The sequence below is a fragment of the Brachyhypopomus gauderio genome, chromosome 20, assembly GCF_052324685.1.
Source record: "Brachyhypopomus gauderio isolate BG-103 chromosome 20, BGAUD_0.2, whole genome shotgun sequence".
Taxonomy (NCBI): Eukaryota; Metazoa; Chordata; class Actinopteri; order Gymnotiformes; family Hypopomidae; genus Brachyhypopomus; species Brachyhypopomus gauderio.
This window is the reverse complement of record NC_135230.1, coordinates 7,315,996-7,329,842: the sequence shown is the minus strand read 5'-3', so window position 1 is coordinate 7,329,842 and position 13,847 is coordinate 7,315,996.

Genomic DNA, 13,847 nt, shown 5'->3' with positions numbered 1-13,847 from the left:
TTTATACAGTGGGGAAAATAAGTATTTAGTCAGTCACCAATTTTGCAAGTTCTCCCACTTAAAAAGATGAGAGAAGCCTGTAATTGACATCATAGGTAGACCTCAACTATGAGAGACAAAATGTGAAAAAAAAATTGAGAAAATCATTTTGTCTGACTTTTAAAGAATTTATTTGCAAATAATGGTGGAAAATAAGTATTTGGTCATCTACAAACAAGCAAGATTTCTGGCCGTCACAGACCTGTAACTTCTTTTTTAAGACGCTCCTCTTTCCCCCACTCATTACCTGTATTAATGGCACCTGCTTGAAGTCATTAACAGTATAAAAGACACCTGCCCACAACCTCAAACAGTCACACTCCAAACTCCACTATGGTGAAGACGAAAGAGCTGTCGTAGGACACCAGAAACCGAATTGTAGACCTGCCCCAGGCTAGGAAGACTGAATCTGCAATAGGCAAGCAGCTTGGTGTGAAGAAATCTACTGTGGGAGCAATAATCAGAAAATGGAAGACCTACAAGACCACTACTAATCTCCCTCGATCTGGGGCTCCACGCAAGATCTCAGCCCGTGGGGTCAAAATGATCACAAGAACGGTGAGGAAAAATCCCAGAAACACAAGGGGGGATCTAGTGAATGACCTGCAGAAAGCTGGGACCAACATTACAAAGGCTACCATCAGCAACACACTACGACGCCAGGGACTCAGATCTTGCAGTGCTGGACGTGTCCCTCTGCTTAAGCCAGTCCATATCCAGGCACGTCTGAAGTTTGCTAGAGAGCATTTGGATGTTCCAGAAGAGTATTGGGAGAATGTCATATGGTCAGATGAAACCAAAGTAGAACTATTTGGTAAAAACACAACTCGTCGTATTTGGAGGACAGTGAATGCTGAGTTGCATCCAAAGAACACCATACCAACTGTGAAGCATGGGGGTGGCAACATCATGCTTTGGGGCTGTTTCTCTGCAAAGGGACCAGGACGACTGGTCCGTGTACATGAAAGAATGAATGGGGCCATGTATTGTGAGATTTTGGGTGCAAACCTCCTTCCATCAGCAAGGGCAATGAAGATGAAACGTGGCTGGGTCTTTCAGCATGACAATGATCCGAAGCACACTGCCAGGGCAACAAAGGAGTGGCTTCGTAAGAAACATTTCAAAGTCCTGGAGTGGCCTAGCCAGTCTCCCGATCTCAACCCCATCGAAAACCTTTGGAGGGAGTTAAAAGTCCGTGTTGCCCGCCGACCCCTCCAACATCGGCGGTTTTGCCGCCCCAAAACATCACTGCTCTAGAGGAGATCTGCATGGAGGAATGGGCCAACATACCAGCAATAGTGTGTGCCAACCTTGTGAAGACTTACAGAAAACGTTTGACCTCTGTCATTGCCAACAGAGGATATACAACAAAGTATTGAGATGAACTTTTGTTATTGACCAAATACTTATTTTCCACCATTATTTGCAAATAAATTCTTTAAAAGTCAGACAAAATGATTTTCTCAATTTTTTTTTCACATTTTGTCTCTCATAGTTGAGGTCTATCTATGATGTCAATTACCGGCCTCTCTCATCTTTTTAAGTGGGAGAACTTGCACAATTGGTGACTGACTAAATACTTATTTTCCCCACTGTATATATATAAAATATATATTATATATATAAAATTATAATATATAAATATATATATATATATATATATGGTCAGACAAAATAAACTTTGGAAGACCCCATCTGGTAAGAATTTCTTCACTGTTTGGATTTGACAGATAAGATTAGCTTTACTGCTACGCAAATGGAAAAAGCTCAACCTAACAGATCTAAACATTTACCTTTTAAGCCATCCCACTACTTGCAGGACCTCTTAACACAGCATTAAGAGTTGCCATGAGCTCTTGATCAGCCATGGGCCATAATGATTTCACATTTCTCCATGACATCTGTGGTATCCTGATACTTCAGGTCACATGTTAAAGGAAATGTCTCATTACTCCAGTAGGAGGCATCAGGGAGTTAAGTCATCTAGAACGATAGAGTCGAAGAAGGCGGCTTGCTGAGTTACGTTGTACAAATGTGAGAGATGCTAACTGTGAGAATAAACGTTACGGTAAATCCCCTGAAGCCTCGTTTATTTTGGTATGCAAGTTATCACATTGGCGACGAGGATATCTGGAAAAGGAAAAAAAATATTGTAGATTGCGGCAGGCGATAAGAAAATAACTGGTACGACTGCTGAAGGCACTGAAGCGCAGGAAAGGAAAGTTAGTTAGGAAAGTGCAGGAAGGAAAGTTACTCATGGCCATGTGCATGATTGGCACCCTGTCGGCATTTGATGCTCAAGAGCAGACTTGGGATGAGTACTACGAGATTCTTGATCAGTTTTTCGAAGCAAACAAGATTGATGATGGGGACAGGCCTAATCAGCATGGTGGATCCGGCCACGTACAAGCTCATGAGGAATCTCGTGAGTCCGGATAAGCCAAGCACAAAGACATACACCGAGTTAACACGAATTATGAAGGCACACTTCAATCCCAAACCAAACGAGATCGTGCAACGGTTTAAGTTTGACTCGCGTTCCCGACAGCCTTCGGAATCTGTGAGTGCATTTGTAGCGGAGCGCAGACGATTTTCTCATGACTGTAATTTTGGCGGCACGCTAGAACAAATGTTAAGGGATCGTGTAGTGGGTGGGATTGTGGACGATAGGATTCAAAGGCGTCTGCTGTCTGAACCGGATCTAACTTTTGAGAGGGCATTTCACTTAGCAGTAGCAGCAGAAACTGCAAACCAGAACGCGCAAGACCTACAAAAGGCATCCGTAGCTTGTAACAAAGTAGATACGGCAGGAAATACGAAGAGAGGGGACTTGAAAAAAGAAGAGTGTGTTATCGTTGACACGGGAGCACAGTGCAGGCACGTGTATTTAAAGAAGCCTGAGGCTTCTTTAAAGCTTGAGGCTTTAAAACTAAAGTGGGAGGAAATAAAACATTTGACAACAGAAAAACAGGGATTGCAGGATGTGTTTTTGAGACACGAGGAGGCTTTCAAACGAGCTAGGTATGCTAAAAGGCATGAAGGCCACAATTCGGGTGTCTGCTGACGTCCTTCCAAAGTTCTTCAGGCCCCGCTCAGTTCCGTATGCCATGAGGGGAAAGGTTGATGGTAAGTTAAAGAGGCTCCTGTTACAGGGCATTATAACACCTGTGAGGTATGCGGAGTGGGCGGCGCCTATAGTTCCTGTGTTCAAACCGGATGGTTCCATCACGATACGTGGCGATTATAAATTAACTGTGAACTGTGCCTCCTCACTAGAGCAATATCCTATTCCCCAGATAGAAGACCTCTTTAGTGTGCTGGCAGGTGGGAGACAGTTCTCAAAGCTCAACTTAAGCCATGCCTATCAGCAGATTGTGATGGATGACGAGTCTCAGAAATACCTAACAATAACCTACAATAGGCTAGCTTTTGGAGTCTCCTCCACGCCAGCGATATTGCAAAGAACGATCGAGAGTTTGCTACAAGGTCTGGCTCGAGTAGCAATCTACCTCGATGATATTCTGCTGATGGGAAGAGAACATGTGGAGCACCTGAGTAAACTGGGCGAGGTTCTCCAGAGATTAAAAGAGGCTGGATTACGACTGCACAGACGTAAGTGTTTCCTCTTACAGGACCAGGTTGAATACTTGGGTCACAGGATTGATGCAGAGGGGCTGCACCCAGTACAATCCAAAGTAAGAGCCATTGAGGAAGCTCCACGTCCAACCACAGTGACTGAGCTGGGCCTATTGAATTACTACAATAAGCTCCTCCCTAACCTGGCGACACACTTAGCGCCACTACACAGATTACTGATGAAAGATGCCCAGTGGACCTGGACGAAAGCAGGAAGCTGCATTTTGTTTTTCTATACAGGCAAATGTCCTGTGTGATTATTCTGCAGACCGAGAACTTGTCCTGGCATGTGATGCCTCACCGAACGGGGTCGGTGCGGTGCTATCACATGTCATGGAGGATGGTGGGTAAAAGGATGGATGATGGATGATCCAGCAGTCACAATGACGCAGGTGAAACAATGGACAGCGAAAGATGTCCAACACTATCACAGGTGCTGCGGTGGTGTTTACAGGGCTGGCCAATGGAGGTGGCTACAACATTCAAAGCCTATAGTCAGAGGAGGCTGGAGCTTAGCGTCAAGGATGGATGTGTGCTCTGGGGAGTGAGAGTGGTTGTTCCAAAAAAGGGCAGGGCCACCCTGTTAAAGCAACTGCACTGCACGCACCCAGGCATGTCCCGGATGAAGGGGTTCATACCTGTGGTGGCCTGGAATGGATGCTGATATAGAGAAGGAAGTGCAGTCCTGTCACACAAGTCAGGAAAATTGTCTTTGTGTAATGTATGAGAGAGAGAGAGAGAATTTGTCTTAGTACGTGTGTGTGTGTGTGTGTGTGTGTGTGTGTGTGTGTGTGCAATGTATTTGCAAGTCTTCAAATGAGCAAGTGGTGGTTACAATGCAAAAAGGTCAGCATATTGACATGATCAGAAGTAAGGCTTGCCCTACGCTTTGAGGCAATGTTCCCAGCAGCAGAGAACAAACGCTCTGAGGGTGTTGAGGTGGCTGAATACTCAGAAAAGACTTTGCAAGCTTTGCCAGGTTTGGGTATCTTTCTGCATTTTCTCTCCACCATTGCAGTGGAGAGAGGATGTTCACGAAAATGTTCTTTTTTGGAGAGAGGATGTTCACGAAAATACTGTAATACCTCCTTCTGCACCTCTTGATTTTGCTTCTCATCCTCATCCTCTTGATCACTGTAATCACTGCTACTGGAGTCTGATGATGATGATCCGAGAACATTGAGAAATGATCCCTTGTCTGTAGTAGTTGGGCGGTCGTCTTCTATTTTGTGTTATGACCCTGTCTTTTTGTGTTTGGGAGAAGCCTATCTGTTACAGGGAGTCCAGTCCATGTTCCACTCCAGGAATCCCTGATGTCCCTGGGAACATGAAGTCTCCGCCCTCGGCTTCCTGGTATATAAGGAGGAAATGAGAGGATCCCTGTTGTGATTCAGCCTTGCCGAACTTGTTAGAGATTGTGAACTTTGAGATATTGATATACTGTGTATGACCTTGTGATTTGGATTTGGATTTGCGTGCTCCTTTGATATAACTCTATAGAGTTGTGTATATAGATATATGTATATTGGTGGTTTGTGTGTGCACACGGTGAGTAGGAAGTGGCTGCCATTTTGTTTGGGTTGTGGGTTTGTATCTGTTTTGTATATAGGGAGTCAGAGTAGTGTTGTCTTTTGTTTCACCCTGTTAGTATAGTTATGTCTATTTCTTTCTAGTCTGGTTTTTGTTAGTTGTTTTGGCCTGGGTCACTTCTGACGTTTGTACCTGTGTGCACTTTGTCCTGTAAATATATTCTATTTGTGAAAATTTGTAAATACACCAATACTTTACATCTTCTTGAATCACTGTGTCATCCATATTCCACCCCTTCACACCCCTGTTACGGCCTAGAGCCTAGATAGGTCGTAACATTTGGTTGTGGATTCATTTCCTCTTTTATTGGACTGTCTATCTTGCTTTTTGACAGTTAGTGCCATTGTTTGAATTGTACTTTGGACCTTAAATGATTCTTCAGAAGGCAAGAACTTAAGTTTTCTAAACCAAGGGTCCAAGGCAGCAGCAAGGAGGGCAGTATTAGGGTTGTCAGGTTTAAATTCAAACACGTATTCCCACCTCTCTGTGATTTGTTCAGCTGCAAGACCCTGAAATGCCCTCACTGGTGCACTTTCAAAAGCTGAACTCGGGGTGGATTTCTTGAGGGTCTGTACCAGCAGTGGAAGCGCAGACAGGGTCACATATTGTTCCCCACTCAGGAACACTGTAGCCCCTTTGAAAGGTTCAAGAATCTGAGTCAGCTCTTCTGTCATGATCCACTGCTCCGGCTTCAGATCCAAATAGTGATTCTTTCCTCGTGGGTTGACTGCAAGATCGGAAAGAGCTGCAGTCACTGGCCATCTCTGTTCAAGGAGCCTGGATAGCATATGAAGTGTACTGTTCCACCGAGTGCTGATATCCTGTACCAACATGTACTGTTTCACTCCCATTTGTTGCTGCTTTTCTTTAAATTTTGTGCAAGCCAGTTCACTCTTTTTAAAGTGCACCACAAGGCATCTCGCAGAGGCCAAACAAATTGAGATGATTTTGTTATTTTTCAGTGTATTCTGCACAACTAAATTCAGTGTGTGCCCTGCACATCTTACAGAGGCCCATCCGTGTCTCTCTTTGAGAATTTTGGCAGCTGCCACTACATTGGCCCCATTATCATGGACAACTGCCTTCACCTTTTCAAAAGGAATGTGAAAATTGGTAGCAGCATCCTCCAGCCAATCTGCAATGTTTGTGGCTGTATGCCTCTCATCCAGAGGCATTGTAGTAAAGGAGAGGGACTTCATTTCCCAATCATCTCCCAGAAAATGGCAAGTGACCCCCAGATAAGCCGCTGTGGCCACACTTGTCCAAACGTCTGTTGTTAGTGCAACACATTCTGTCTCCTTAAGAACACTCTCAGTTATTTCTGAGTACTTTTGTGCCATCATATTTGTGAAATGTGTTTTTGAGGGAATGGAGGGAATTTGGGATTGAAAGCTTTAATCATATTCTTAAATCCTGTGTCCTCCACCATGGAGAGTGGGCGCATGTCTGTGATGAGCATATTCAAAATGCTGTTGGCAAAAACTGCAGCTTCCTCCACAGTGCATGAGGGACCTGTCCGGATCAGAAACTTTTGACATTTTTGCCCTTTTATGGACACCGCTATCTTCATTTTCCGCCATTTCCATCAAAACAAATCACGCTGCCTTAAACCTGTGCGTCAGTTATAACAGTCCGTGTGAAACAATGATACCGGAGCTGCGCAGTAGTACAAAGCGGGATTGATACGACAGTAGTAACATTTAAAATAGATGGTGACTGTCACGTTGAGGACCCCGGCCCCTCCCTTTTGGGCGTGTGTTTACATTGTCCACGTGTACCGTCTGCGTCTGTGGATCCTCGTGGTTGTGGTTATGTCTTGTGATAATCCGTCTCACCTGTGACTCGTCTCGTAATCACGTGGGGCTAATGTGGTTTGTCTATTTAATGTGCGCTCGCGCAGTGTCGTGCTCGTCATTGTCTAGAGCAGGGGTGCTCATTACGTCGATCGCGATCGTAGATCGCGTCACATAAAATAGTAGTAGATGAATCGCACATCTGCACTGACGGTTGTATTTTGATTGACATTCACGGTAGCCAATCTGCATGCAATCCACTCAACAAATTACATTCCCCCCCCCGCTCAACAAATTACGTTCGCCGCGCCACCCCGGTAGATCTTTCTGACTTGGTAATCTTATAAGTAGCTCGCAAGCTGGAAACTGTGGCCACCCCTGGTCTAGAGTTTACACATTTCTGTGTGCGTGTTATATGTTCCTCGTGCGCTGTATTGCGCAAGTATTGTAGAAAATAAAAGTGACGTCAGTGAAAAGGAGGATTCGTGTCTCATCCTTCCCTGCTCTGACGCGCGTCACAGAACGACGAGCCGTGTAGAGACACCAAGACCATGCCAGGCTATAAGACCCGGCCAAAGCAAGGCAAGAAGCCCAGCAAGTGGCATCACCGTGCCTCTTCCTCCCCCCTGCGCCGCGGCTCTACGCCAACTCTGGCGCAGCTAAAGCGGGACCCAGGTTGCGCCTACCTGCAGTGTGCGGCTCGGGAGACCGCTATTCCCGAGCTGGCGGAAGAGTACCGCCAGACAGCGGTACGGGTGTGGCGGGAGAAACACCCCTCGCCGTCCCGGGAACTCTTGCCCCTGCGGGTGGGTGTCCACGAGCTGGAGGAGGAGCCTCCCTATCGTGAGGAGAGAGGAGAGGAGGACTGCTCCCCGCACCACGAGACCAGGCCCACGATGGAACAGCTGGAGCAGGACCCAGTGTGCGCTGCTCAGCTGTCCGCGGCTCGTGAGTGTCCGGACCCTGAGATGGCGGAATTGTTCCGTGAGGGCGCGGTAAGGATATGGAGACACATCCACCACCCGTCTCCTTCCCGCACCCCCTCGCCTCTGAGTGTGGGCGACTGTGTCATCGGTGCCACCGCATCAACCCCAGAGAGCGAGTTCGGGGAGGCGGAATCTGAAGAGGAGGATGAGGAAGACCATCCGCTGCCCGTGTGTCCCTCTCCCGCCGTAGGCTACGGTGAGGAGGAGGAGGATGAGGAGGAGGACTACCCGCCATCGGTATGCTCTGCTCCCACCATAGACTACGGCGAAGAGGAGGAAGAGGACTACCCTCCGTCAACGTGCTCCGCCTCCACCGTAGACTATGGTGAGGGGGAGGAGGAAGACGAGGAGGAGAACTGCCCCCCGTCTGTGTGTTCGGCTCCCATGGTATACTACGGTGGGGGCGAAGAAGACCATCCTCCATCCGTGTGCTCGGGTATCTCCAAGCTGTGTACGGAGGACGAGGGTAGTCCGCCCCCCTCCGAGCGTGCTGCCGGGACTAACAAAAGGAGGAACAGCCCAGGGGAGAGCGCTCTCTCCTACTGCTCCATGGAGAGCATGATGGACTGCTCCCGAGAGGGCAGTCCAGTCACTCTGATGAGCTGGAGCCGGGGCAGTGAGAGGGAGGAGGAGATAGAAACACACACTGCCCGCTCCGGAGCGCAGTCGAGAGGCAAAGGTGGAGGGCCCTACGGTCCACCGAGAAGAGAGATCAGTCGTGCTGCACCAGGCACGTCCGCCAGTCGTGCTGCACCAGGTGCGTCCGCCAATCGCGCTGCACCCAGCGGAGGCTTCGCAGCAAATGCTGGAGGAGGACCGTTCACCGCAGCACCTGCAGCTCCCGATCTCTCTCCCCTCATCGCTCTCCTCCTGGCGCCTGTTACATGTTTGTCTGTCCCAGTGTTAGTGAGTCTTCCCGTGTGTGTACCTAACCCCTTTTTCCCTTTTGTTCCTCTGTGTGAGAATGTCCCTGTTTGTGTGTTTGTACAGGTCCCGTTACATGTGTCTAACGTCTTCTCCCCGGTCTTCCCAGGGAGGGTGTTCTAGGCGGTTCGTGGCAGACGCTTCACCGAGGGCGGTCACCTCCCAGACGCAGGACTGAGCGCGCCGGATCCGCCCATCAACGTGGGTTCGTCGTTCTGTGACGTGCGGCGGAGCAGGGAAGGATGAGACACGAATCCTCCTTTTCAACATGGCTAATGTGGTTTGTCTATTTAATGTGCGCTCGCGCAGTGTCCTGTGCTCGTCAATGTCTAGAGTTTACATGTTTCTGTGTGCGTGTTATATGTTCCTCGTGCGCTGTATTGCGCAAGTATTGTAGAAAATAAAAGTGACATCAGTGAAAAGGAGGATTCGGGAGACACGAATTCCTTCCCTGCTCCGCCACGCGTCACAGTGACATAAATTAAACGAAGCCCCAGTATTTTTTGTAATCGAATTACTCGTATTACTCATTTCAGCTCTACAATTCTACTGCTTCCTGTTTTTCTTAACTTTGATAAAGCCGGCAATTCTAAACTTAACTTTTGGTCTGTGGTGTGGTGTCTCCATTTTTCTTGTCACTTACTCTTTAACCAATTACTGCTGTCTTATGAACCTAATTCTGGTCCAATAATAATAACTTCCGTTAATATCTGTAGCAAGTGCTACATATGTCCATTCTCTTATTTTTTTTTTGTCACACACAGTAAGTTCCATCGGATAACCTAGCCACTAGGGTGCACACACCAGTGTATTTTAGTGCCGGTCCCAAGCCCGGATAAATAGGGAGGGTTGCGTCAGGAAGGGCATCCAGTGTAAAAACTGCGCCAAATCAAATCATTTGGATCAAAAATAGAAATTCCATACCGGATCGGTCGAGGCCTGGGTTAACAACGACCATCACTGGTGCTGTTGTCCAACAGGGTATTAGTGGACATTGGACTACTGTTGGGACAAGGAGGAGGAGGAGAGGGGGGAAGAGGGTTCTGAAGCTGAAGGAGAGGAGGCAGAGCAGGAAGGTGGAGGTTAGAGTTGATACGTTGAATGTGGGCTCTATGACAGGTAAAGGGAGAGAGCTACCTGATGCGATGGAGAGGAGGAAGATAGATATACTGTGTGTTCAGGAGACCAAGTGGAAGGGGAGCAAGATCCGGATCATTGGTGGTGGCTTCAAACTCTTCTATCATGGTGTAGACAGGAAGAGAAATGGAGTAGGGGTAATCCTGAAGGATGTGTTTAGTCAGAGTGTAGTGGAGGTAAAGCGAGTAAGTGACAGGGTGATCTGTGAAAAGTTAGAGATTGATGGGGTGATGATGAATGTCATCAGTGCTTATGCTCCTCAGGTAGGTTATGATGTGGAGGAGAAAGAAGAATTCTGGAGAGAGTTAGATGAAGTTGTTTTGCAGGTTCCTAAAGAAGAGAGAGTGGTTATTGGAGCAGATTTAAATGGACATGTTGGTGGAGGGAACAGTGGTGATGAGGAGGTGTTGGGTAGATATGGTGTTAAAGAAAGGAATATGGAAGGACAGATGGTGGTAGATTTTGCTAAAAGGATAAAGATGGCTGTAGTTAACACTTACTTTAAGAAAAAGGAAGAGCACAGGGTAACATAAGAGTGGGGGAAGATGCACACAGGTCAACTATGTCCTCTGTAGGAGACTAAACCTGAAAGAGGTTAGTGATTGCAAGGTGTTACCAGGGGAGAGTGTAGCTCAACAGCATAGGATGGTGATATGTAGGATGGTTTTGGAGGTGAAGAAGAGGAAGAGAGTGAGAGCGGAACCTAAGATCAGGTGGTGGAAGTTAAAGGATGAGGACTGTGGTGTAAAATTCAGGGATGAGGTGAGGCAGGTACTGGGTAATGGTGGTGGTGTTCTGGATACCTGGGATGAGACTTCAAATGCAGTGAGGGATGTGGCTAGGAAGGTACTTGGTGTGACCTCAGGACAGAGGAAGATAGACAAGGAGTCGTGGTGGTGGAATGAGGAAGTTCAGGAAAGTTTGAGAGGAAAGCTGTTGGATAAAAAGAATTGGGATTTTCAGCGAGATGAAGAAAGTAGACAGAGGTACAAGAAGATGTGTCGTAAGGCAAAGAGAGCAGTGGCAGAAGCTAAAGAGAAGGCATATAGCAAGCTGTATGAGAAGTTGGACACTAAGGAGGGGGAAAAGGATCTGTACAGATTGTCCAGACAGAGAAACCATACAGTAGTGAGACCTGCTATGTTGTATGGACTGGAGACAGTGGCACTGACAGAGACAAGTGAGGGAGATGGAGGTTTCTGAGATGAAGATGTTGAGATTCTCATTTGGAGTGAGGAGGAAGGATAGGATCAGAAAGTTTATTAGAGGATCAGCACATGTAGCATGTTTTGTAGATAAAGTTAGAAAAGCGAGATTGAGATGGTTTGGACATGTACAGAGGAGGGAGGAGATGTATATTGGTAGGATGGTCTTGAGCATAGAACTTCCAGGCAAGAGGAGGAGAGGTAGACCTAAGAGGAGGTTTATGGATGCAGTGGTAGAGGATATGAGAGTGGCTGGTGTTTCAGTGGAGGACACTCAGGACAGGGCCAGATGGAGGAGTTTGATCCACTGTGGCGACCCCTAAACGGGAATAGCCAAAAGAAGAAGAAGAAGAAGTAAGTACCATCGGACAACTCCAGGCTCCAGGACTTTTTGACCGTCCAAACAAGCAATATTTTGTGTGTCCTCTCCTGCCAATTCCTTTGTATGATACTGCAATAACAGCCCCTGGACACCCCATGACCTGCCAGTAGCAGCGCTCACACAGTGGCTCGCTGCACAACACTTGTGCCACATGCTGGAATCTCTGTTTATTGTGGTCGTATTGCTGATCTTCTTCCACACGCGTTACCTCATGGCTCCCATTAAGCAAGGAGAGATGAGAATTTGCAGTGTTTAGGTCCAGCGTCAGCTCGCAAGCATCTGCATACAAAATTTGTTATTCTAATTATTTTACGTATTCACTGTCTTTTTATCACTATGTCACCTGATTTGCATGCACTGCACATTTTATTAAGTACACATATTTATAGGTGCATTGTGGGCCCACCATTGAGGTGGTAAGTGGGTGTATACACATAATATATGTAAAAGTGACAGTCAGACCTCCCAAGGTAAATACATTTGTATTAATAACTGTGATGTTTGTGTATGTACATGTATGTGAAATGTAACTTTTTGGAGTCCTAGAGTCATTCATTTGTGTGTGTGATAATGGTAAAACTTAAATTTTTTGAGTCCTGGTGTCATTCTCGGTTGCCCTCCATGGTCTGTTCTAGAGAAGGAGGAAAAAAAGACCAATACATGTGTGTATATATATGCACACACAAACACAAAATGTACTTTCAAAGTTATTTATAAGAATGAATATTTTACCAATATTTAGGCGTGTGTGCTCATCTTATAAAATATTATTGAAAGTATTTTCATAAACTGGCTGATGATGTTAAAACCAGTATAAGATACATTACTCCTTCCCTCAAGCATTATCAATTTCAGGTCCCATGTATTGGACATTCTACGCACCCAAAAATTATTTCAATCCTTAAAGGACATTTCTTTCTGGTATTTTAATGGCAAGAATTAACCAATGAAAGTTTCATTTTTCACTTCAATTCAGTTGTATACTAATCCATACCATGTACATACATGGATTTCCTTACTTCAGATTACAGGATTGGTGAGAGAAAAGTTGTTTCGCTTCCAGAACTATGTAATTGTAGCACAAATCCAGCTCTTTCAGGTGTGTGTGGTTTGAATGCAAAGCTTCAACAAGTGTAGAACAGCCGTTCTCTGTGAGGCAACAGCCAGACCAAACTATACAGAGGAATAGAGAAAAAAAGAGATGACACAGACAAACAAATCTAGAAGCAATGATTATAGCTGAGATTGCACTTGATAAAAAGAGGAAACACATTTCTTTATGTCACATTTCTTCATGTATACAGTGCTATAACTGTGAGAACAGATTCAAAGCTGCCAAATGTGATTTTGGCTTTTTGGTAATACTACATCCTGAAATTGTCACGTTGAGGACCCCGGCCCCTCCCTTTTGGGCGTGTGTTTACGTCGTCTACGACTCCTAGTCTGCGTCTGTGGATCTCCGTGGGTGCGGTTATGTCTTGTGATCATCCGTCTCACCTGTGGCTTGTCTCGTAATCACGTGGGACTTATGTGGTTTGTCTACTTAATGTGCGTTCGCGCAGTGTCCTGTGCTCGTCGTTGTCTGAAGTCTACACGTTGCCGTGTCTGTTAAGTGTTTTACGTGCGCTATATGCGCTATCTGCGTACTGAAATAAAAGTGACGTCTGTCGCTACTGAGGGATCCGTGTCTCATCCTTCACGCCGCACCAAACGTCACAGAAATATACTGCGCATTTCATTTATTTAATCAAAACAATGACAGTTATTGAAAATGCAGCTACAGATGCAAACGGCATGGTGTAATTATTCATCTAACATGGATGCTGTTTAACAGAACTCAAAAATCACTGGCGGCATTAAATAATGCAAAGAGGGTATGGCTTCATTTGGAGCCTTTATTGAGGCATGAAAAGACCTTCATTTTTAACCTTTAGAACTAACATGAAATGAGCCCTTTTCTACTTTACTACTTATATAGTCTGTATCTATAACGGGTCCGCTCCAGAAACCCTTGCTGACATATAGGCTGTGTTCGAAATAGCCTACTACATACTACTGGTGTACTGATTGGGCCCCAAATCAGAATCCAGTATGCAGTATAACAGGGGTGGCCAACCCGCGGCTCTTTGCCTGGTTTCATGCGGCTCCCCAGCCG